This window comes from Camelus dromedarius, unplaced genomic scaffold, assembly GCF_036321535.1.
Source record: "Camelus dromedarius isolate mCamDro1 unplaced genomic scaffold, mCamDro1.pat HAP1_SCAFFOLD_185, whole genome shotgun sequence".
Taxonomy (NCBI): domain Eukaryota; kingdom Metazoa; phylum Chordata; class Mammalia; order Artiodactyla; family Camelidae; genus Camelus; species Camelus dromedarius.
In genome coordinates, this window is record NW_026989816.1 from 1008947 (window position 1) to 1032091 (window position 23145).

Consider the following 23145-nt stretch of genomic DNA (forward strand, 5'->3'; position numbering starts at 1 on the left):
TATGGGGAGGTAGAAGTTCCAACTCGGTTTTACAGTGAAAACTGCAGGAAGTTCAAACAGGCACTAGGAAACAGACTGAGAAAGCAGAGAAAAAGTGTCTCCTGCAACCCGTTCCCTTGGTGCTAGATGAACGAACGTCTCTCCACTTGCTCAGTTCTGAGAGATAAGTGTGTGTGAAAGCCGTCCTTCACCTAGCTTGTTGGGAACACAAAGTTTCTTTTCAGTTGCAAACTCCATTCCATACATATATATGGGGAGGTACAAGCCTCAACACGGTTTTACAGTGAAAAATTCAGGAACTTCAAACCGGCACTAGGAAACAGACTGCGAAAGCAGAGAAAAAGCGTCTCCTGCAACCCGTTCCCTTGGTGCTAGATGAACGAACGTCTCTCCACTTGATCAGTTGTGAGAGATAAGTGTGTGTGAAAGCCGTCCTTCACCTAGCTTGTTGGGAACACAAAGTTTCTTTTAAGTTGCAAACTCCATTCCATACATATATATGGGGAGGTAGAAACTCCAACACGGTTTTACACTGAAAACTGCAGGAACTTCAAACAGGCACTAGGAAACAGACGGAGAAAGTAGAGAAAAAGTCTCTCCTGCAACCCGTTCCCTTGGTGCTAGATGAACGAACGTCTCTCCACTTGCTCAGTTCTGAGAGATAAGTGTGTGTGAAAGCCGTCCTTCACCTAGCTTGTTGGGAACACAAAGTTTCTTTTCAGTTGCAAACTCCATTCCATACATATATATGGGGAGGTAGAAGCTCCAACACGGTTTTACAGTGAAAACTGCAGGAACTTCAAATCGGCACTAGGAAACAGACGGAGAAAGCAGAGAAAAAGTCTCTCGCGCAACCCGTTCCCTTGGTGCTAGATGAACGAACGTCTCTCCACTTGCTCAGTTCTGAGAGATAAGTGTGTGTGAAAGCCGTCCTTCACCTAGCTTGTTGGGAACACAAAGTTTCTTTTAAGTTGCAAACTCCTTTTCATACATATATATGGTGAGGTACTAGCTCCAACTCGGTTTTACAGTGAAAACTGCAGGAAATTCAAACCGGCACTAGGAAAGAGACTGAGAAAGCAGGGAAAAAGTGTCTCCTGCGACCCGTTCCCTTGGTGCTAGATGAACGAACGTCTCTCCACTTGCTCAGTTCTGAGAGATAAGTGTGTGTGAAAGCCGTCCTTCACCTAGCTTGTTTTGAACACAAATTTTTTTTCAGTTGGCAACTCCATTCCATACATATATATGGGGAGGTAGAAGTTCCAACTCGGTTTTACAGTGAAAACTGCAGGAACTTCAAACAGGCACTAGGAAACAGACTGAGAAAGCAGAGAAAAAGTGTCTCCTGCAACCCGTTCCCTTGGTGCTAGATGAACGAACGTCTCTCCACTTGCTCAGTTCTGAGAGATAAGTGTGTGTGAAAGCCGTCCTTCACCTAGCTTGTTGGGAACACAAACTTTCTTTTCAGTTGCAAACTCCATTCCATGCATATATATGTTGAGGTAAAAGCTCCAACACGGTTTTACAGTGAAAACTGCAGGAACTTCAAACCAGCACTAGGAAACAGACTGAGAAAGCAGAGAAAAATTCTCTCCTGCAACCCGTTCCCTTGGTGCTAGATGAACGAACGTCTCTCCACTTGCTCAGTTCTGAGAGATAAGAGTGTGTGAAAGCCGTTCTTCACCTAGCTTGTTGGGAACACAAAGTTTCTTTTCAGTTGCAAACTCCATTCCATACATATATATGGGGAGGTACTAGCTTCAACTCGGTTTTACAGTGAAAACTGCAGGAACTTCAAACCGGCACTACGAAACAGACTGAGAAAGCAGAGAAAAAGTGTCTCCTGCAAACCGTTCCCTTGGTGCTAGATGAACGAACGTCTCTCCACTTGCCAATTTCTGAGAGATAAGTGTGTGTGAAAGCCGTCCTTCACCTAGCTTGTTGGGAACACAAAGTTTCTTTTCAGTTGCAAACTCCATTCCATACATATATATGGGGAGGTACTAGCTCCAACTCGGTTTTACAGTGAAAACTGCAGGAACTTCAAACCGGCACTAGGAAGCAGACTGAGAAAGCAGAGAAAAAGTGTCTCCTGCAACCCTTTCCCTTGGTGCTAGAAGAACGAACGTCTCTCCACTTGCTCAGTTCTGAGAGATAAGTGTGTGTGAAAGCCGTCCTTCACCTAGCTTGTTGGGAACACAAAGTTTCTTTTCAGTTGCAAACTCCATTCCATACATATATATGGGGAGGTACTAGCTCCAACTCGGTATTACAGTGAAAACTGCAGGAACTTCAAACCGGCACTAGGAAACAGACTGAGAAAGCAGAGAAAATGTGTCTCCTGCAACCCGCTCCATTTGTGCTACATTTACGAACGTCTCTCCACTTGCTCAGTTCTGAGAGATAAGTGTGTGTGAAAGACGTCCTTCACCTAGCTTGTTGGGAACACAAAGTATCTTTTCAGTTGCAAACTCCATTCCATACATATATATGGGGAGGTACTATCTCCAACTCGGTTTTACAGTGAAAACTGCAGGAACTTCAAACCGGCACTAGGAAGCAGACTGAGAAAGCAGAGAAAAAGTGTCTCCTGCAACCCTTTCCCTTGGTGCTAGAAGAACGAACGTCTCTCCACTTGCTCAGTTCTGAGAGATAAGAGTGTGTGAAAGCCGTTCTTCACAAAGCTTGTTGGGAACACAAAGTTTCTTTTCAGTTGCAAACTCCATTCCATACATATATATGGGGAGGTACTAGCTTCAACTCGGTTTTACAGTGAAAACTGCAGGAACTTCAAACCGGCACTAGGAAACAGACTGAGAAAGCAGAGAAAAAGTCTCTCCTGCAACCCGTTCCCTTGGTGCTAGATGAACGAACGTCTCTCCACTTGCTCAGTTCTGAGAGATAAGTGTGTGTGAAAGCCGTCCTTCACCTAGCTTGTTGGGAACACAAAGTTTCTTTTCAGTTGCAAACTCCATTCCATACATATATATGGGGAGGTACAAGCTCCAACACGGTTTTACAGTGAAAACTGCAGGAACTTCAAACCGGCACTAGGAAACAGACTGAGAAAGCAGAGAAAAAGTGTCTCCTGCAACCCGTTCCCTTGGTGCTAGATGAACGAACGTCTCTCCACTTGATCAGTTGTGAGAGATAAGTGTGTGTGAAAGCCGTCCTTCACCTAGCTTGTTGGGAACACAAAGTTTCTTTTCAGTTGCAAACTCCATTCCACAAATATATATGGGGAGGTAGAAGCTCCAACACGGTTTTACAGTGAAAACTGCAGGAACTTCAAACCGGCACTAGGAAACAGACGGAGAAAGCAGAGAAAAAGTCTCTCCTGCAACCCGTTCCCTTGGTGCTAGATGAACGAACGTCTCTCCACTTGCTGAGTTCTGAGAGATAAGTGTGTGTGAAAGCCGTCCTTCACCTAGCTTGTTGGGAACACAAAGTTTCTTTTCAGTTGCAAACTCCATTCCATACATATATATGGTGAGGTACTAGCTCCAACTCGGTTTTACAGTGAAAACTGCAGGAAATTCAAACAGGCACTAGGAAACAGACTGAGAAAGCAGAGAAAAAGTGTATCCTGCGACCCGTTCCCTTGGTGCTAGATGAACGAACGTCTCTCCACTTGCTCAGTTCTGAGAGATAAGTGTGTGTGAAAGCCGTCCTTCACCTAGCTTGTTGGGAACACAAAGTTTCTTTTCAGTTGCAAACTCCATTCCATACATATATATGGGGAGGTATTAGCTCCAACTCGGTTTTACAGTGAAAACTGCAGGAACTTCAAACCGGCACTAGGAAACAGACTGAGAATGCAGAGAAAAATTCTCTCCTGCAACCCGTTCCCTTCGTGCTAGATGAACGAACGTCTCTCCACTTGCTCAGTTCTGAGAGATAAGAGTGTGTGAAAGCCGTTCTTCACAAAGCTTGTTGGGAACACAAAGTTTCTTTTCAGTTGCAAACTCCATTCCATACATATATATGGGGAGGTACTAGCTTCAACTCGGTTTTACAGTGAAAACTGCAGGAACTTCAAACCGGCACTAGGAAACAGACTGAGAAAGCAGAGAAAAAGTCTCTCCTGCAACCCGTTCCCTTGGTGCTAGATGAACGAACGTCTCTCCACTTGCTCAGTTCTGAGAGATAAGTGTGTGTGAAAGCCGTCCTTCACCTAGCTTGTTGGGAACACAAAGTTTCTTTTCAGTTGCAAACTCCATTCCATACATATATATGGGGAGGTACAAGCTCCAACACGGTTTTACAGTGAAAACTGCAGGAACTTCAAACCGGCACTAGGAAACAGACTGAGAAAGCAGAGAAAAAGTGTCTCCTGCAACCCGTTCCCTTGGTGCTAGATGAACGAACGTCTCTCCACTTGATCAGTTGTGAGAGATAAGTGTGTGTGAAAGCCGTCCTTCACCTAGCTTGTTGGGAACACAAAGTTTCTTTTCAGTTGCAAACTCCATTCCACAAATATATATGGGGAGGTAGAAGCTCCAACACGGTTTTACAGTGAAAACTGCAGGAACTTCAAACCGGCACTAGGAAACAGACGGAGAAAGCAGAGAAAAAGTCTCTCCTGCAACCCGTTCCCTTGGTGCTAGATGAACGAACGTCTCTCCACTTGCTGAGTTCTGAGAGATAAGTGTGTGTGAAAGCCGTCCTTCACCTAGCTTGTTGGGAACACAAAGTTTCTTTTCAGTTGCAAACTCCATTCCATACATATATATGGTGAGGTACTAGCTCCAACTCGGTTTTACAGTGAAAACTGCAGGAACATCAAACAGGCACTAGGAAACAGACTGAGAAAGCAGAGAAAAAGTGTCTCCTGCGACCCGTTCCCTTGGTGCTAGATGAACGAACGTCTCTCCACTTGCTCAGTTCTGAGAGATAAGTGTGTGTGAAAGCCGTCCTTCACCTAGCTTGTTTTGAACACAAAGTTTTTTTTCAGTTGGCAACACCATTCCATACATATATATGGGGAGGAAGAAGTTCCAACTCAGTTTTACAGTGAAAACTGCAGAAAATTCAAACCGGCACTAGGAAACAGACTGAGAAAGAAGAGAAAAAGTGTCTCCTGCAACCCGTTCCCTTGGTGCTAGATGAACGAACGTCTCTCCACTTTCTCAGTTCTGAGAGATAAGTGTGTGTGAAAGCCGTCCTTCACCTAGCTTGTTGGGAACACAAAGTTTCTTTTCAGTTGCAAACTCCATTCCATACATATATATGGGGAGGTACTAGCTCCAACTCGGTTGTACAGTGAAAACTGCAGGAACTTCTAACCGGCACTAGGAAACAGACTGAGAAAGCAGACAAAAAGTGTCTCCTGCAACCCGTTCCCTTGGTGCTAGATGAACGAACGTCTATCCACTTGCTCAGTTCTGAGAGATAAGTGTGTGTGAAAGCCGTCCTTCACCTTGCTTGTTGGGAACACAAAGTTTTTTTTCAATTGGCAACTCCATTCCATACATATATATGGGGAGGTAGAAGTTCCAACTCGGTTTTACAGTGAAAACTGCTGGAACTTCAAACAGGCACTAGGAAACAGACTGAGAAAGCAGAGAAAAAGTGTCTCCTGCAACCCGTTCCCTTGGTGCTAGATGAACGAACGTCTCTCCACTTGCTCAGTTCTGAGAGATAAGTGTGTGTGAAAGCCGTCCTTCACCTAGCTTGTTGGGAACACAAAGTTTCTTTTCAGTTGCAAACTCCATTCCATACATATATATGGGGAGGTATTAGCTCCAACTCGGTTTTACAGTGAAAACTGCAGGAACTTCAAACCGGCACTAGGAAACAGACTGAGAAAGCAGAGAAAAAGTCTCTCCTGCAACCCGTTCCCTTGGTGCTAGATGAACGAACGTCTCTCCACTTGCTCAGTTCTGAGAGATAAGTGTGTGTGAAAGCCGTCCTTCACCTAGCTTGTTGGGAACACAAAGTTTCTTTTCAGTTGCAAACTACATTCCATACATATATATGGGGAGGTACAAGCTCCAACCCGGTTTTACAGTGAAAACTGCAGGAACTTCAAACCGGCACTAGGAAACAAACTGAGAAAGCAGAGAAAAAGCGTCTCCTGCAACCCGTTCCCTTGGTGCTAGATGAACGAACGTCTCTCCACTTGATCAGTTGTGAGAGATAAGTGTGTGTGAAAGCCGTCCTTCACCTAGCTTGTTGGGAACACAAAGTTTCTTTTCAGTTGCAACTCCATTCCATACATATATATGGGGAGGTAGAAACTCCAACACGGTTTTACACTGAAAACTGCAGGAACTTCAAACAGGCACTAGGAAACAGACGGAGAAAGCAGAGAAAAAGTGTCTCCTGCAACCCGTTCCCTTGGTGCTAGATGAACGAACGTCTCTCCACTTGCTCAGTTCTGAGAGATAAGTGTGTGTGAAAGCCGTTCTTCACCTAGCTTGTTGGGAACACAAAGTTTCTTTTCAGTTGCAAACTCCATTCCATACATATATATGGGGAGGTACAAGCTCCAACACGGTTTTACAGTGAAAACTGCAGGAACTTCAAACCAGCACTAGGAAACAGACTGAGAAAGCAGAGAAAAAGTGTCTCCTGCAACCCGTTCCCTTGGTGCTAGATGAACGAACGTCTCTCCACTTGCTCAGTTCTGAGAGGTAAGAGTGTGTGAAAGCCGTTCTTCACCTAGCTTGTTGGGAACACAAAGTTTCTTTTCAGTTGCAAACTCCATTCCATACATATATATGGGGAGGTAGAAGCTCCAACACGATTTTACAGTGAAAACTGCAGGAACTTCAAACCGGCACTAGGAAACAGACGGAGAAAGCAGAGAAAAAGTCTCTCCTGCAACCCGTTCCCTTGGTGCTAGATGAACGAACGTCTCTCCACTTGCTCAGTTCTGAGAGATAAGTGTGTGTGAAAGCCGTCCTTCACCTAGCTTGTTGGGAACACAAAGTTTCTTTTCAGTTGCAAACTCCATTCCATACATATATATGGTGAGGTACTAGCTCCAACTCGGTTTTACAGTGAAAACTGCAGGAAATTCAAACCGGCACTAGGAAACAGACTGAGAAAGCAGAGAAAAAGTGTCTCCTGCGACCCGTTCCCTTGGTGCTAGATGAACGAACTTCTCTCCACTTGCTAAGTTCTGAGAGATAAGTGTGTGTGAAAGCCGTCCTTCACCTAGGTTGTTTTGAACACAAAGTTTTTTTTCAGTTGGCAACTCCATTCCATACATATATATGGGGAGGTACAAGCCTCAACACGGTTTTACAGTGAAAAATTCAGGAACTTCAAACCGGCACTAGGAAACAGACTGCGAAAGCAGAGAAAAAGCGTCTCCTGCAACCCGTTCCCTTGGTGCTAGATGAACGAACGTCTCTCCACTTGATCAGTTGTGAGAGATAAGTGTGTGTGAAAGCCGTCCTTCACCTAGCTTGTTGGGAACACAAAGTTTCTTTTAAGTTGCAAACTCCATTCCATACATATATATGGGGAGGTAGAAACTCCAACACGGTTTTACACTGAAAACTGCAGGAACTTCAAACCAGCACTAGGAAACAGACGGAGAAAGCAGAGAAAAAGTGTCTCCTGCAACCCGTTCCCTTGGTGCTAGATGAACGAACGTCTCTCCACTTGCTCAGTTCTGAGAGGTAAGAGTGTGTGAAAGCCGTTCTTCACCTAGCTTGTTGGGAACACAAAGTTTCTTTTCAGTTGCAAACTCCATTCCATACATATATATGGGGAGGTAGAAGCTCCAACACGATTTTACAGTGAAAACTGCAGGAACTTCAAACCGGCACTAGGAAACAGACGGAGAAAGCAGAGAAAAAGTCTCTCCTGCAACCCGTTCCCTTGGTGCTAGATGAACGAACGTCTCTCCACTTGCTCAGTTCTGAGAGATTAGTGTGTGTGAAAGCCGTCCTTCACCTAGCTTGTTGGGAACACAAAGTTTCTTTTCAGTTGCAAACTCCATTCCATACATATATATGGTGAGGTACTAGCTCCAACTCGGTTTTACAGTGAAAACTGCAGGAAATTCAAACCGGCACTAGGAAACAGACTGAGAAAGCAGAGAAAAAGTGTCTCCTGCGACCCGTTCCCTTGGTGCTAGATGAACGAACTTCTCTCCACTTGCTAAGTTCTGAGAGATAAGTGTGTGTGAAAGCCGTCCTTCACCTAGGTTGTTTTGAACACAAAGTTTTTTTTCAGTTGGCAACTCCATTCCATACATATATATGGGGAGGTACAAGCCTCAACACGGTTTTACAGTGAAAAATTCAGGAACTTCAAACCGGCACTAGGAAACAGACTGCGAAAGCAGAGAAAAAGCGTCTCCTGCAACCCGTTCCCTTGGTGCTAGATGAACGAACGTCTCTCCACTTGATCAGTTGTGAGAGATAAGTGTGTGTGAAAGCCGTCCTTCACCTAGCTTGTTGGGAACACAAAGTTTCTTTTAAGTTGCAAACTCCATTCCATACATATATATGGGGAGGTAGAAACTCCAACACGGTTTTACACTGAAAACTGCAGGAACTTCAAACAGGCACTAGGAAACAGACGGAGAAAGTAGAGAAAAAGTCTCTCCTGCAACCCGTTCCCTTGGTGCTAGATGAACGAACGTCTCTCCACTTGCTCAGTTCTGAGAGATAAGTGTGTGTGGAAGCCGTCCTTCACCTAGCTTGTTGGGAACACAAAGTTTCTTTTCAGTTGCAAACTCCATTCCATACATATATATGGGGAGGTAGAAGCTCCAACACGGTTTTACAGTGAAAACTGCAGGAACTTCAAATCGGCACTAGGAAACAGACGGAGAAAGCAGAGAAAAAGTCTCTCGCGCAACCCGTTCCCTTGGTGCTAGATGAACGAACGTCTCTCCACTTGCTCAGTTCTGAGAGATAAGTGTGTGTGAAAGCCGTCCTTCACCTAGCTTGTTGGGAACACAAAGTTTCTTTTAAGTTGCAAACTCCTTTTCATACATATATATGGTGAGGTACTAGCTCCAACTCGGTTTTACAGTGAAAACTGCAGGAAATTCAAACCGGCACTAGGAAAGAGACTGAGAAAGCAGGGAAAAAGTGTCTCCTGCGACCCGTTCCCTTGGTGCTAGATGAACGAACGTCTCTCCACTTGCTCAGTTCTGAGAGATAAGTGTGTGTGAAAGCCGTCCTTCACCTAGCTTGTTTTGAACACAAATTTTTTTTCAGTTGGCAACTCCATTCCATACATATATATGGGGAGGTAGAAGTTCCAACTCGGTTTTACAGTGAAAACTGCAGGAACTTCAAACAGGCACTAGGAAACAGACTGAGAAAGCAGAGAAAAAGTGTCTCCTGCAACCCGTTCCCTTGGTGCTAGATGAACGAACGTCTCTCCACTTGCTCAGTTCTGAGAGATAAGTGTGTGTGAAAGCCGTCCTTCACCTAGCTTGTTGGGAACACAAACTTTCTTTTCAGTTGCAAACTCCATTCCATGCATATATATGTTGAGGTAAAAGCTCCAACACGGTTTTACAGTGAAAACTGCAGGAACTTCAAACCAGCACTAGGAAACAGACTGAGAAAGCAGAGAAAAATTCTCTCCTGCAACCCGTTCCCTTGGTGCTAGATGAACGAACGTCTCTCCACTTGCTCAGTTCTGAGAGATAAGAGTGTGTGAAAGCCGTTCTTCACCTAGCTTGTTGGGAACACAAAGTTTCTTTTCAGTTGCAAACTCCATTCCATACATATATATGGGGAGGTACTAGCTTCAACTCGGTTTTACAGTGAAAACTGCAGGAACTTCAAACCGGCACTAGGAAACAGACTGAGAAAGCAGAGAAAAAGTGTCTCCTGCAAACCGTTCCCTTGGTGCTAGATGAACGAACGTCTCTCCACTTGCCAATTTCTGAGAGATAAGTGTGTGTGAAAGCCGTCCTTCACCTAGCTTGTTGGGAACACAAAGTTTCTTTTCAGTTGCAAACTCCATTCCATACATATATATGGGGAGGTAGAAGCTCCAACACGGTTTTACAGTGAAAACTGCAGGAACTTCAAACCGGCACTAGGAAACAGACGGAGAAAGCAGAGAAAAAGTCTCTCCTGCAACCCGTTCCCTTGGTGCTAGATGAACGAACGTCTCTCCACTTGCTCAGTTCTGAGAGATAAGTGTGTGTGAAAGCCGTCCTTCACATAGCTTGTTGGGAACACAAAGTTTCTTTTCAGTTGCAAACTCCATTCCATACATATATATGGTGAGGTACTAGCTCCAACTCGGTTTTACAGTGAAAACTGCAGGAAATTCAAACCGGCACTAGGAAACAGACTGAGAAAGCAGAGAAAAAGTGTCTCCTGCGACCCGTTCCCTTGGTGCTAGATGAACGAACGTCTCTCCACTTGCTCAGTTCTGAGAGATAAGTGTGTGTGAAAGCCGTCCTTCACCTAGCTTGTTTTGAACACAAAGTTTTTTTTCAGTTGGCAACTGCATTCCATACATATATATGGGGAGGTAGAAGTTCCAACTCGGTTTTACAGTGAAAACTGCAGGAAGTTCAAACAGGCACTAGGAAACAGACTGAGAAAGCAGAGAAAAAGTGTCTCCTGCAACCCGTTCCCTTGGTGCTAGATGAACGAACGTCTCTCCACTTGCTCAGTTCTGAGAGATAAGTGTGTGTGAAAGCCGTCCTTCACCTAGCTTGTTGGGAACACAAAGTTTCTTTTCAGTTGCAAACTCCATTCCATACATATATATGGGGAGGTAAAAGCTCCAACACGGTTTTACAGTGAAAACTGCAGGAACTTCAAACCGGCACTAGGAAACAGACTGAGAAAGCAGAGAAAAATTCTCTCCTGCAACCCGTTCCCTTGGTGCTAGATGAACGAACGTCTCTCCACTTGCTCAGTTCTGAGAGATAAGTGTGTGTGAAAGCCGTCCTTCACCTAGCTTGTTGGGAACACAAAGTTTCTTTTCAGTTGCAAACACCATTCCATACATATATATGGGGAGGTACTAGCTCCAACTCGGTTTTACAGTGAAAACTGCAGGAAATTCAAACAGGCACTAGGAAAGAGACTGAGAAAGCAGAGAAAAAGTGTCTCCTGCGACCCGTTCCCTTGGTGCTAGATGAACGAACGTCTCTCCACTTGCTCAGTTCTGAGAGATAAGTGTGTGTGAAAGCCGTCCTTCACCTAGCTTGTTTTGAACACAAAGTTTTTTTTCAGTTGGCAACACCATTCCATACATATATATGGGGAGGAAGAAGTTCCAACTCAGTTTTACAGTGAAAACTGCAGGAACTTCAAACCGGCACTAGGAAACAGACTGAGAAAGCAGAGAAAAAGTGTCTCCTGCAACCCGTTCCCTTGGTGCTAGATGAACGAACATCTCTCCACTTGCTAAGTTCTGAGAGATAAGTGTGTGTGAAAGCCGTCCTTCACCTAGTTTGTTTTGAACACAAAGTTTTTTTTCAGTTGGCAACTCCATTCCATACATATATATGGGGAGGTACAAGCCTCAACACGGTTTTACAGTGAAAAATTCAGGAACTTCAAACCGGCACTAGGAAACAGACTGCGAAAGCAGAGAAAAAGCGTCTCCTGCAACCCGTTCCCTTGGTGCTAGATGAACGAACGTCTCTCCACTTGATCAGTTGTGAGAGATAAGTGTGTGTGAAAGCCGTCCTTCACCTAGCTTGTTGGGAACACAAAGTTTCTTTTAAGTTGCAAACTCCATTCCATACATATATATGGGGAGGTAGAAACTCCAACACGGTTTTACACTGAAAACTGCAGGAACTTCAAACAGGCACTAGGAAACAGACGGAGAAAGTAGAGAAAAAGTCTCTCCTGCAACCCGTTCCCTTGGTGCTAGATGAACGAACGTCTCTCCACTTGCTCAGTTCTGAGAGATAAGTGTGTGTGAAAGCCGTCCTTCACCTAGCTTGTTGGGAACACAAAGTTTCTTTTCAGTTGCAAACTCCATTCCATACATATATATGGGGAGGTAGAAGCTCCAACACGGTTTTACAGTGAAAACTGCAGGAACTTCAAATCGGCACTAGGAAACAGACGGAGAAAGCAGAGAAAAAGTCTCTCGCGCAACCCGTTCCCTTGGTGCTAGATGAACGAACGTCTCTCCACTTGCTCAGTTCTGAGAGATAAGTGTGTGTGAAAGCCGTCCTTCACCTAGCTTGTTGGGAACACAAAGTTTCTTTTAAGTTGCAAACTCCTTTTCATACATATATATGGTGAGGTACTAGCTCCAACTCGGTTTTACAGTGAAAACTGCAGGAAATTCAAACCGGCACTAGGAAAGAGACTGAGAAAGCAGGGAAAAAGTGTCTCCTGCGACCCGTTCCCTTGGTGCTAGATGAACGAACGTCTCTCCACTTGCTCAGTTCTGAGAGATAAGTGTGTGTGAAAGCCGTCCTTCACCTAGCTTGTTTTGAACACAAATTTTTTTTCAGTTGGCAACTCCATTCCATACATATATATGGGGAGGTAGAAGTTCCAACTCGGTTTTACAGTGAAAACTGCAGGAACTTCAAACAGGCACTAGGAAACAGACTGAGAAAGCAGAGAAAAAGTGTCTCCTGCAACCCGTTCCCTTGGTGCTAGATGAACGAACGTCTCTCCACTTGCTCAGTTCTGAGAGATAAGTGTGTGTGAAAGCCGTCCTTCACCTAGCTTGTTGGGAACACAAACTTTCTTTTCAGTTGCAAACTCCATTCCATGCATATATATGTTGAGGTAAAAGCTCCAACACGGTTTTACAGTGAAAACTGCAGGAACTTCAAACCAGCACTAGGAAACAGACTGAGAAAGCAGAGAAAAATTCTCTCCTGCAACCCGTTCCCTTGGTGCTAGATGAACGAACGTCTCTCCACTTGCTCAGTTCTGAGAGATAAGAGTGTGTGAAAGCCGTTCTTCACCTAGCTTGTTGGGAACACAAAGTTTCTTTTCAGTTGCAAACTCCATTCCATACATATATATGGGGAGGTACTAGCTTCAACTCGGTTTTACAGTGAAAACTGCAGGAACTTCAAACCGGCACTACGAAACAGACTGAGAAAGCAGAGAAAAAGTGTCTCCTGCAAACCGTTCCCTTGGTGCTAGATGAACGAACGTCTCTCCACTTGCCAATTTCTGAGAGATAAGTGTGTGTGAAAGCCGTCCTTCACCTAGCTTGTTGGGAACACAAAGTTTCTTTTCAGTTGCAAACTCCATTCCATACATATATATGGGGAGGTAGAAGCTCCAACACGGTTTTACAGTGAAAACTGCAGGAACTTCAAACCGGCACTAGGAAACAGACGGAGAAAGCAGAGAAAAAGTCTCTCCTGCAACCCGTTCCCTTGGTGCTAGATGAACGAACGTCTCTCCACTTGCTCAGTTCTGAGAGATAAGTGTGTGTGAAAGCCGTCCTTCACCTAGCTTGTTTTGAACACAAAGTTTTTTTTCAGTTGGCAACTGCATTCCATACATATATATGGGGAGGTAGAATTTCCAACTCGGTTTTACAGTGAAAACTGCAGGAACTTCAAACAGGCACTAGGAAACAGACTGAGAAAGCAGAGAAAAAGTGTCTCCTGCAACCCGTTCCCTTGGTGCTAGATGAACGAACGTCTCTCCACTTGCTCAGTTCTGAGAGATAAGTGTGTGTGAAAGCCGTCCTTCACCTAGCTTGTTGGGAACACAAACTTTCTTTTCAGTTGCAAACTCCATTCCATGCATATATATGTTGAGGTAAAAGCTCCAACACGGTTTTACAGTGAAAACTGCAGGAACTTCAAACCAGCACTAGGAAACAGACTGAGAAAGCAGAGAAAAATTCTCTCCTGCAACCCGTTCCCTTGGTGCTAGATGAACGAACGTCTCTCCACTTGCTCAGTTCTGAGAGATAAGAGTGTGTGAAAGCCGTTCTTCACCTAGCTTGTTGGGAACACAAAGTTTCTTTTCAGTTGCAAACTCCATTCCATACATATATATGGGGAGGTACTAGCTTCAACTCGGTTTTACAGTGAAAACTGCAGGAACTTCAAACCGGCACTACGAAACAGACTGAGAAAGCAGAGAAAAAGTGTCTCCTGCAAACCGTTCCCTTGGTGCTAGATGAACGAACGTCTCTCCACTTGCCAATTTCTGAGAGATAAGTGTGTGTGAAAGCCGTCCTTCACCTAGCTTGTTGGGAACACAAAGTTTCTTTTCAGTTGCAAACTCCATTCCATACATATATATGGGGAGGTAGAAGCTCCAACACGGTTTTACAGTGAAAACTGCAGGAACTTCAAACCGGCACTAGGAAACAGACGGAGAAAGCAGAGAAAAAGTCTCTCCTGCAACCCGTTCCCTTGGTGCTAGATGAACGAACGTCTCTCCACTTGCTCAGTTCTGAGAGATAAGTGTGTGTGAAAGCCGTCCTTCACATAGCTTGTTGGGAACACAAAGTATCTTTTCAGTTGCAAACTCCATTCCATACATATATATGGTGAGGTACTAGCTCCAACTCGGTTTTACAGTGAAAACTGCAGGAAATTCAAACCGGCACTAGGAAACAGACTGAGAAAGCAGAGAAAAAGTGTCTCCTGCGACCCGTTCCCTTGGTGCTAGATGAACGAACGTCTCTCCACTTGCTCAGTTCTGAGAGATAAGTGTGTGTGAAAGCCGTCCTTCACCTAGCTTGTTTTGAACACAAAGTTTTTTTTCAGTTGGCAACTGCATTCCATACATATATATGGGGAGGTAGAATTTCCAACTCGGTTTTACAGTGAAAACTGCAGGAACTTCAAACAGGCACTAGGAAACAGACTGAGAAAGCAGAGAAAAAGTGTCTCCTGCAACCCGTTCCCTTGGTGCTAGATGAACGAACGTCTCTCCACTTGCTCAGTTCTGAGAGATAAGTGTGTGTGAAAGCCGTCCTTCACCTAGCTTGTTGGGAACACAAAGTTTCTTTTCAGTTGCAAACTCCATTCCATACATATATATGGGGAGGTAAAAGCTCCAACACGGTTTTACAGTGAAAACTGCAGGAACTTCAAACCGGCACTAGGAAACAGACTGAGAAAGCAGAGAAAAATTCTCTCCTGCAACCCGTTCCCTTGGTGCTAGATGAACGAACGTCTCTCCACTTGCTCAGTTCTGAGAGATAAGTGTGTGTGAAAGCCGTCCTTCACCTAGCTTGTTGGGAACACAAAGTTTCTTTTCAGTTGCAAACACCATTCCATACATATATATGGGGAGGTACTAGCTCCAACTCGGTTTTACAGTGAAAACTGCAGGAAATTCAAACAGGCACTAGGAAAGAGACTGAGAAAGCAGAGAAAAAGTGTCTCCTGCGACCCGTTCCCTTGGTGCTAGATGAACGAACGTCTCTCCACTTGCTCAGTTCTGAGAGATAAGTGTGTGTGAAAGCCGTCCTTCACCTAGCTTGTTTTGAACACAAAGTTTTTTTTCAGTTGGCAACACCTTTCCATACATATATATGGGGAGGTAGAAGTTCCAACTCGGTTTTACAGTGAAAACTGCAGGAACTTCAAACAGACACTAGGAAACAGACTGAGAAAGCAGAGAAAATGTGTCTCCTGCAACCCGTTCCCTTGGTGCTAGATGAACGAACGTCTCTCCACTTGCTCAGTTCTGAGAGATAAGTGTGTGTGAAAGCCGTCCTTCACCTAGCTTGTTGGGAACACAAAGTTTCTTTTCAGTTGCAAACTCCATTCCATACATATATATGGGGAGGTATTAGCTCCAACTCGGTTGTACAGTGAAAACTGCAGGAACTTCAAACCGGCACTAGGAAACAGACTGAGAAAGCAGAGAAAAAGTCTCTCCTGCAACCCGTTCCCTTGGTGCTAGATGAACGAACGTCTCTCCACTTGCTCAGTTCTGAGAGATAAGTGTGTGTGAAAGCCGTCCTTCACCTAGCTTGTTGGGAAGACAAAGTTTCTTTTCAGTTGCAAACTCCATTCCATACATATATATGGGGAGGTACAGGCTCCAACACGGTTTTACAGTGAAAACTGCAGGAACTTCATACCGGCACTAGGAAACAGACTGAGAAAGCAGAGAAAAAGTCTCTCCTGCAAACCGTTCCCTTGGTGCTAGATGAACGAACGTCTCTGCACTTGCTCAGTTCTGAGAGATAAGTGTGTGTGAAAGCCGTCCTTCACCTAGCTTGTTGGGAACACAAAGTTTCTTTTCAGTTGCAAACTCCATTCCATACATATATATGGGGAGGTACAAGCTCCAACACGGTTTTACAGTGAAAACTGCAGGAACTTCATACCGGCACTAGGAAACAGACTGAGAAAGCAGAGAAAAAGTGTCTCCTGCAACCCTTTCCCTTGGTGCTAGATGAATGAACGTCTCTCCACTTGCTCAGTTCTGAGAGATAAGTGTGTGTGAAAGCCGTCCTTCACCTAGCTTGTTGGGAACACAAAGTTTCTTTTCAGTTGCAAACTCCATTCCATACATATATATGGGGAGGTAGTAGCTCCAACTCGGTTTTACAGTGAAAACTGCAGGAACTTCAAACCGGCACTAGGAAACAGACTGAGAAAGCAGAGAAAAAGTGTCTCCTGCAACCCGTTCCCTTGGTGCTAGATGAACGAACGTCTCTCCACTTGCTCAGTTCTGAGAGATAAGTGTGTGTGAAAGCCGTCCTTCACCTAGCTTGTTGGGAACCACAAAGTTTCTTTCCAGTTGCAAACTCCATTCCATACATATATATGGGAAGGTAGAACTTTCAACTCGGTTTTACAGTGTAAACTGCAGGAAATTCAAACCGGCACTAGGAAACAGACTGAGAAAGCCGAGAAAAAGTGTCTCCTGCAACCCGTTCCCTTGGTGCTAGATGAACGAACGTCTCTCCACTTGCTCAGTTCTGAGAGATAAGTGTGTGTGAAAGCCGTCCTTCACCTAGCTTGTTGGGAACACAAAGGTTTTTTTTCAGTTGGCAACTCCATTCCATACATATATATGGGGAGGTAGAAGTTCCAACTCGGTTTTACAGTGAAAACTGCAGGAACTTCAAACCGGCACTAGGAAACAGACTGAGAAAGCAGAGAAAAAGTGTCTCCTGCAACCCGTTCCCTTGGTGCTAGATGAACGAACGTCTCTCCACTTGCTAAGTTCTGAGAGATCAGTGTGTGTGAAAGCCGTCCTTCACCTAGCTTGTTGGGAACACAAAGTTTCTTTTCATTTGCAAACTCCATTCCATACATATATATGGGGAGGTAGAAGCTCCAACACGGTTTTACAGTGAAAACTGCAGGAACTTCAAACCGGCACTAGGAAACAGACTGAGATAGCAGAGAAAAAGTGTCTCCTGCAACCCGTTCCCTTGGTGCTAGATGAACGAACGTCTCTCCACTTGCTCAGTTCTGAGAGATAAGTGTGTGTGAAAGCCGTCCTTCACCTAGCTTGTTGGGAACACAAAGTTTCTTTTCAGTTGCAAACTCCATTCCACACATATATATGGGGAGGTACAAGCTCCAACTCGGTTTTACAGTGAAAACTGCAGGAACTTCAAACCGGAACTAGGAAACAGACTGAGAAAGCAGAGAAACAGTTTCTCCTGCAACCCGTTCCCTTGGTGCTAGATGAACGAACGTCTCTCCACTTGCTCAGTTCTGAGAGATAAGTGTGTGTGAAAGCCGTCCTTCACCTATCTTGTTGGAAACACAAAGTTTTTTTTCAGTTGGCAACTCCATTCCATACATATATATGGGGAGGTACAAGCTCCAACACGGTATTACAGTGAAAACTTCAGGAACTACAAACCGGCACTAGGAAACAGACTGAGAAAGCAGAGAAAAAGTCTCTCCTGCAACCCGTTCCCTTGGTGCTAGATGAATGAACGTCTCTCCACTTGCTCAGTTCTGAGAGATAAGTGTGTGTGAAAGCCGTCCTTCACCTAGCTTGTTGGGAACACAAAGTTTCTTTTCAGTTGCAAACTCCATTCCACACATATATATGGGGAGGTACAAGCTCCAACACGGTTTTACAGTGAAAACTGCAGGAACTTCAAACCGGCACTAGGAAACAGACTGAGAAAGCAGAGAAAAAGTGTCTCCTGCAACCCGTTCCCTTGGTGCTAGATGAACGAACGTCTCTCCACTTGCTCAGTTCTGAGAGATAAGTGTGTGTGAAAGCCGTCCTTCACCTAGCTTGTTGGGAACACAAAGTTTCTTTCCAGTTGCAAACTCCATTCCATACATATATATGGGAAGGTAGAAGTTTCAACTCGGTTTTACAGTGTAAACTGCAGGAACTTCAAACCGGCTCTCGGAAACAGACTGAGAAAGCCGAGAAAAAGTGTCTCCTGCAACCCGTTCCCTTGGTGCTAGATGAACGAACGTCTCTCCACTTGCTCAGTTCTGAGAGATAAGTGTGTGTGAAAGCCGTCCTTCACCTAGCTTGTTGGGAACACAAAGGTTTTTTTTCAGTTGGCAACTCCATTCCATACATATATATGGGGAGGTAGAAGTTCCAACTCGGTTTTACAGTGAAAACTGCAGGAACATCACACCGGCACTAGGAAACAGACTGAGAAAGCCGAGAAAAAGTGTCTCCTGCAACCCGTTCCCTTGGTGCTAGATGAACGAACGTCTCTCCACTTGCTCAGTTCTGAGAGATAAGTGTGTGTGAAAGCCGTCCTTCACCTAGCTTGTTGGGAACAAAAGTTTCTTTTCAGTTGCAAACTCCATTCCATACATATATATGGGGAGGTAGAAGCTCCAACACGGTTTTATAGTGAAAACTGCAGGAACTTCAAACCGGCACTAGGAAACAGACTTAGAAAGCAGAGAAAAAGTCTCTCCTGCAGCCCGTTCCCTTGGAGCTAGATGAACGAACGTCTCTCCACTTGCTCAGTTCTGAGAGATAATTGTGTGTGAAAGCCGTCCTTCACCTAGCTTGTTGGGAACACAAAGTTTCTTTTCAGTTGCAAACTCCATTCCATACATATATAAGGGGAGGTACAAGCTCCAACACGGTTTTACAGTGAAAACTGCAGGAACTTCATACCGGCACTAGGAAACAGACTGAGAAAGCAGAGAAAAAGTCTCTCCTGCAACCCGTTCCCTTGGTGCTAGATGAACGAACGTCTCTGCACTTGCTCAGTTCTGAGAGATAAGTGTGTGTGAAAGCCGTCCTTCACCTAGCTTGTTGGGAACACAAAGTTTATTTTCAGTTGCAAACTCCATTCCATACATATATATGGGGAGGTACAAGCTCCAACACGGTTTTACAGTGAAAACTGCAGGAACTTCATACCGGCACTAGGAAACAGACTGAGAAAGCAGAGAAAAAGTGTCTCCTGCAACCCGTTCCCTTGGTGCTAGATGAACGAACGTCTCTCCACTTGCTAAGTTCTGAGAGATCAGTGTGTGTGAAAGCCGTCCTTCACCTAGCTTGTTGGGAACACAAAGTTTCTTTTCATTTGCAAACTCCATTCCATACATATATATCGGGAGGTACAAGCTCGAACACGGTTTTACAGTGAAAACTGCAGGAACTTCAAACCGGCACTAGGAAACAGACTGAGAGAGCAGAGAAAAAGTGTCTCCTGCAACCCGTTCCCTTGGTGCTAGATGAACGAACGTCTCTCCACTTGCTCAGTTCTGAGAGATAAGTGTGTGTGAAAGCGGTCCTTCACCTAGCTTGTTGGGAACACAAAGTTTCTTTTCAGTTGCAAACTCCATTCCATACATATATATGGGGAGGTACTAGCTCCAACTCGGTTTTACAGTGAAAACTGCAGAATCTTCAAACCGGCACTAGGAAACAGACTGAGAAAGCAGAGAAAAAGTGTCTCCTGCAACCCGTTCCCTTGGTGCTAGATGAATGAACGTCTCTCCACTTGCTCAGTTCTGAGAGATAAGTGTGTGTGAAAGCCGTCCTTCACCTAGCTTGTTGGGAACACAAAGTTTCTTTTCAGTTGCAAACTCCATTCCATACATATATATGGGGAGGTAGTAGCTCCAACTCGGTTTTACAGTGAAAACTGCAGGAACTTCAAACCGGCACTAGGAAACAGACTGAGAAAGCAGAGAAAAAGTGTCTCCTGCAACCCGTTCCCTTGGTGCTAGATGAACGAACGTCTCTCCACTTGCTCAGTTCTGAGAGATAAGTGTGTGTGAAAGCCATCCTTCACCTAGCTTGTTGGGAACACAAAGTTTCTTTTCAGTTGCAAACTCCATTCCATACATATATATGGGGAGGTAGTAGCTCCAACTCGGTTTTACAGTGAAAACTGCAGGAACTTCAAACCGGCACTAGGAAACAGACTGAGAAAGCAGAGAAAAAGTGTCTCCTGCAACCCGTTCCCTTGGTGCTAGATGAATGAACGTCTCTCCACTTGCTCAGTTCTGAGAGATAAGTGTTTGTGAAAGCCGTCCTTCACCTAGCTTGTTGGGAACACAAAGTTTCTTTTCAGTTGCAAACTCCATTCCATACATATATATGGGGAGGTAGTAGCTCCAACTCGGTTTTACAGTGAAAACTGCAGGAACTTCAAACCGGCACTGGGAAACAGACTGAGAAAGCAGAGAAAAAGTGTCTCCTGCAACCCGTTCCCTTGGTGCTAGATGAACGAACGTCTCTCCACTTGCTCAGTTCTGAGAGATAAGTGTGTGTGAAAGCCGTCCTTCACCTAGCTTGTTGGGAACACAAAGTTTCTTTCCAGTTGCAAACTCCATTCCATACATATATATGGGAAGGTAGAAGTTTCAACTCGGTTTTACAGTGTAAACTGCAGGAACTTCAAACCGGCACTAGGAAACAGACTTAGAAAGCCGAGAAAAAGTGTCTCCTGCAACCCGTTCCCTTGGTGCTAGATGAACGAACGTCTCTCCACTTGCTCAGTTCTGAGAGATAAGTGTGTGTGAAAGCCGTCCTTCACCTAGCTTGTTGGGAACACAAAGGTTTTTTTTCAGTTGGCAACTCCATTCCATACATATATATGTGGAGGTAGAAGTTCCAACTCGGTTTTACAGTGAAAACTGCAGGAACATCACACCGGCACTAGGAAACAGACTGAGAAAGCAGAGAAAAAGTGTCTCCTGCAACCCGTTCCCTTGGTGCTAGATGAACGAACGTCTCTCCACTTGCTCAGTTCTGAGAGATAAGTGTGTGTGAAAGCCGTCCTTCACCTAGCTTGTTGGGAACAAAAGTTTCTTTTCAGTTGCAAACTCCATTCCATACATATATATGGGGAGGTAGAAGCTCCAACACGGTTTTACAGTGAAAACTGCAGGAACTTCAAACCGGCACTAGGAAACAGACTGAGAAAGCAGAGAAAAAGTGTCTCCTGCAACCCGTTCCCTTGGTGCTAGATGAACGAACGTCTCTCCACTTGCTCAGTTCTGAGATATAATTGTGTGTGAAAGCCGTCCTTCACCTAGCTTGTTGGGAACACAAAGTTTCTTTTCAGTTGACAACTCCATTCCATACATATATATGGGGAGGTAGAAGCTCCAACACGGTTTTACAGTGAAAACTGCAGGAACTTCATACCGGCACTAGGAAAAAGACTGAGAAAGCAGAGAAAAAGTCTCTCCTGCAACCCGTTCCCTTGGTGCTAGATGAACGAACGTCTCTGCACTTGCTCAGTTCTGAGAGATAAGTGTGTGTGAAAGCCGTCCTTCACCTAGCTTGTTGGGAACACAAAGTTTCTTTTCAGTTGCAAACTCCATTCCATACATATATATGGGGAGGTAGAAGCTCCAACACGGTTTTACAGTGAAAACTGCAGGAACTTCATACCGGCACTAGGAAACAGACTGAGAAAGCAGAGAAAAAGTGTCTCCTGCAACCCGTTCCCTTGGTGCTAGATGAACGAACGTCTCTGCACTTGCTCAGTTCTGAGAGATAAGTGTGTGTGAAAGCCGTCCTTCACCTAGCTTGTTGGGAACACAAAGTTTCTTTTCATTTGCAATCTCCATTCCATACATATATATCGGGAGGTACAAGCTCCAACACGGTTTTACAGTGAAAACTGCAGGAACTTCAAACCGGCACTAGGAAACAGACTGAGAGAGCAGAGAAAAAGTGTCTCCTGCAACCCGTTCCCTTGGTGCTAGATGAACGAACGTCTCTCCACTTGCTGAGTTCTGAGAGATAAGTGTGTGTGAAAGCGGTCCTTCACCTAGCTTGTTGGGAACACAAAGTTTCTTTTCAGTTGCAAACTCCATTCCATACATATATATGGGGAGGTACTAGCTCCAACTCGGTTTTACAGTGAAAACTGCAGGAACTTCAAACCGGCACTAGGAAACAGACTGAGAAAGCAGAGAAAAAGTGTCTCCTGCAACCCGTTCCCTTGGTGCTAGATGAATGAACGTCTCTCCACTTGCTCAGTTCTGAGAGATAAGTGTGTGTGAAAGCCGTCCTTCACCTAGCTTGTTGGGAACACAAAGTTTCTTTTCAGTTGCAAACTCCATTCCATACATATATATGGGGAGGTAGTAGCTCCAACTCGGTTTTACAGTGAAAACTGCAGGAACTTCAAACCGGCACTAGGAAACAGACTGAGAAAGCAGAGAAAAAGTGTCTCCTGCAACCCGTTCCCTTGGTGCTAGATGAACGAACGTCTCTCCACTTGCTCAGTTCTGAGAGATAAGTGTGTGTGAAAGCCATCCTTCACCTAGCTTGTTGGGAACACAAAGTTTCTTTTCAGTTGCAAACTCCATTCCATACATATATATGGGGAGGTAGTAGCTCCAACTCGGTTTTACAGTGAAAACTGCAGGAACTTCAAACCGGCACTAGGAAACAGACTGAGAAAGCAGAGAAAAAGTGTCTCCTGCAACCCGTTCCCTTGGTGCTAGATGAATGAACGTCTCTCCACTTGCTCACTTCTGAGAGATAAGTGTTTGTGAAAGCCGTCCTTCACCTAGCTTGTTGGGAACACAAAGTTTCTTTTCAGTTGCAAACTCCATTCCATACATATATATGGGGAGGTAGTAGCTCCAACTCGGTTTTACAGTGAAAACTGCAGGAACTTCAAACCGGCACTAGGAAACAGACTGAGAAAGCAGAGAAAAAGTGTCTCCTGCAACCCGTTCCCTTGGTGCTAGATGAACGAACGTCTCTCCACTTGCTCAGTTCTGAGAGATAAGTGTGTGTGAAAGCCGTCCTTCACCTAGCTTGTTGGGAACACAAAGTTTCTTTCCAGTTGCAAACTCCATTC